This window comes from Brassica oleracea, chromosome C6 (assembly GCF_000695525.1).
Source record: "Brassica oleracea var. oleracea cultivar TO1000 chromosome C6, BOL, whole genome shotgun sequence".
Lineage (NCBI taxonomy): Eukaryota > Viridiplantae > Streptophyta > Magnoliopsida > Brassicales > Brassicaceae > Brassica > Brassica oleracea.
The window spans coordinates 26,416,623-26,419,867 of record NC_027753.1 but is presented as its reverse complement, the minus strand read 5'-3'; positions in this window follow the sequence as shown (position 1 = coordinate 26,419,867).

The following is a 3,245-nucleotide window of genomic DNA, read 5'->3' as shown; positions in this document are numbered from 1 at the left end:
GGGGGGGGGGGGGGGGGGTTTCTGGACGTGGGACCCTTCGGGGTAGGGACAGTCACTATAAAAAGTTTATCCACAACAATATTTAAGACAATAGACTGATATTTCACAATTTTTTTTCAAAATAATATGCTCTCGCTTCTCTCCTCCTTACCTCTTCGTCGACAAACTTGTGGCTGTTTTGCCTCCGGCGCGTGGCGGTGTGTATCGGCGTGTACCGGCGTTCGGATGGCGCTCCTCCTAGATTAGTATCTCTTGCCTTGCTGCCGCCGCGTCATCAGTCTTCCTACCCTTCGATATGCACGACATCGTGGGTTAGGGATTGACGCCGGAGAAAGCTTCGCTGCAGAAGCGCTTCTTCTCCGGTGGTCTCTTCGTATCTTTGTGGCTTCGGCAAGGAGGGCGAGAGGCTGGTGGAGGTTGCAGTCGGTTCTTTGAACGGGAGGTACGACATGCCTTCTCTGAGCGTCGGAGGTTTTATGCTTCTGGTCCATGGAGTCACTCGCTCGGGATGGAGGTTCTCGGCTCACCTTGGTTCGTCAAGCTCGGGTACTCTTCCTCCTTGGTGTGGTGTGTGCTGGTGAATCCTTTTACCACAGCGGCGGGTTGTGGGTTCGAGTATGCAGTCGGGTTGGTGCTCGAGCTCTGTGGCTGGCTCACGTAAGGTCTTGCTTGCGGTTTAATGGGTGGTCGTCTATGCCACCTCAGTGGCCGCATGCTTTGCGTCCTCACCTTTGGACTTCCTTTCGCGGTTCCGATTCTGTGTTCCTATTTGTTTCTCTCTGAAGTCTACGACTCTCGTTGGTTGTCGTAGTAAGGGGGTTTTGGTTTTTGACTTCGCCCTTGTTCTTTATTTCGTCCTTGCGGTGGCAAATGATAGTCTAGCAGCACCAGTTTCAGTCCATTGGTTCTCAGTGGCGACGGGCGTGTGGTGGTTCTCGTGTATTTGGCTGCTACTTTAGCGTTTGGTGTTCGCTCACATCCCAGCGCTACTTGGGTTTGCTTGAGCCTCTTGTGGTGGTGTGCGTGGCAATTGTGTGCAGGATGGTCTCAGATTATGGAGTACGGAGATTACAGTTCGTTTTGCTCAGTTCGACATCCTGTTCAGGTCGCCCCGGGCCTAATAATTGCTCGGTTTGGTTGTTGAAGGTGTGAGGTCGATTCTATTGATGTGCGTTTGTGTGGGCAGGTGCTTTGATATTCTCGGTGAACTATTCTCAGGTGGGCCAGACCAAAATTATCGGGTTCTGACTCTCGGTTGAACTTGGTTCATCATTTTGCGACAAGCTGTTGTTACGGATTTAGTCGAACCTCGGGACTACGGGTGTGGTTGTTGTATCTATCTTGCTTTCAGAACTTGATTGAGTCTGTGTTTAAGTTTTTTTTTTCTGTTTATTTGTTTCGTTTTATTCTCTATCAGTCTGTCAAAAACGAAAATGCTTGATAATAATATCTTTACATATTTACCCCCAAAAAAAATTGCGTTCAGGGGACATGAGTGAGCATTCTCTGTTTGTTTCACTTTTTTTGTGTTTTTAAAAAATCTCCCCGTGTGTTGGCCGTTGAGACATCTCTCTTTAGTAGTTGTTGGTAAGTGGTAAGGGACGGATCTTCTTTCCTCCATAAGACTCTACCACCTCTATATGCAAGCAAAGCAAGCATTGGCTTGGGACCTTTTTAATATTAATTATTTTAGGGGCCAAATTTATTCAAAAATTCTATTGTAGTCTGGTGGTCTTTACATTCTCTTCCCACATCCTTGCGTCATAGGTTCAAATCAGTGTTTTTAAAATCGAATCGGCTAGCAAACCAGAAATATTTTGGGTCTTGGATCATTGTGGTTCGACTGTGTTTGAACCGGGTTCGATCGGGTTTGACTGAATTAAACTGATTTCAATGATATTTTGTAAATAATATGCATATTCTTACAAAATAAATCATATCAAATAAAATGTTTAAATATCTATTATTTTTAGAAAAACTTAAAAATAACAATTAATATGTAACAAAAATAATAAAATAATTTTATAGTTTAAATCTAAAATCAATATGAAAAGCACATTTAAATTTTATTCCTAGATCTTATCACTCTAGATCTTCATCACCTTTTAAAAAAATATATACATATTAGGTAAAAGTTATATTTTGAAATAAAAAAAATTCACAAATGTAAAATTTTCAATTATTAAAGTTTTCAAAACAAGTGATTATGAAATAAAATTTAAACAACGTGAGAAATAGACAAAAACAATATCTTACGTGAATATTAACTTTGTGAATTTTGTAATTTATGAGTTGTAGAGGCATCAAAATAAAAATACGAGAGCCGATACTTTATTAATTTTTAATAAATCCTATTTTTTACTTCAAAAAAAAAGAAAAATTAATTGTTTCATTAACAAAATTTTGGTTTATAAACGAACCAGAGTTTAGCCGGTTCATTGGGTCGGCGGTTCTCGGGTTTTTGGCGGTTCGATAAGGGTTTTTAACCGGGTCAACTTTAGTTGGGTTTTGGCATTAACCCAACCCGTATTATTTTCGGTTCATGGTTCAACCCGGTCCAACTTCCGGTTCAAACCTTTCTCCTAGTTTTCTTTTATAGTGTTTCTTAAGATCTGTATTATTAAAAGAGATGTACAAAAATAAAACACCCGTAAGTTTTTTAACTTATTTACAATGATATGCCAATGAAATTATTAATTAATCTACTTTTAAAATTCTTTGACTTTTCTTTTTTAATTAATGCATTTCCAAAATCAAATTCTAACTAAAAAATCATGGCAACAATAATTAATAAGCTTATCTTTAAGTATTCTTTTTCTTTTCCTATTTTATTATATATATGTGTGTTTGAAAATTATTAATTCCATATATACATTTCGTAATTAAATATGTAAATTATATGGTAATGATTTTACTAATTCCATATATGCATAATAATTAATTCCATATAAGTTAACGTACCTTATAGGATTTTTCTTATTAATTCGCTACCTAGCTTTAAATAATTAATGAAAATATTGTTTTAAAAGCTATATAATTGTATTTTTTATAAGTAATAACTAAAATAAAATCACATAAAGGAATCATTTATATAATATCCAGATTAATATATAAATATATTACATTGCATAAATTTTCTTAAAATAATAGTCCAATGTAAATTCAATATGATATATGTTGAAAAGTAGAAAATACAAAGCACTATATATTTTAAATAGTATATACAACAATTTTATTATAAATAT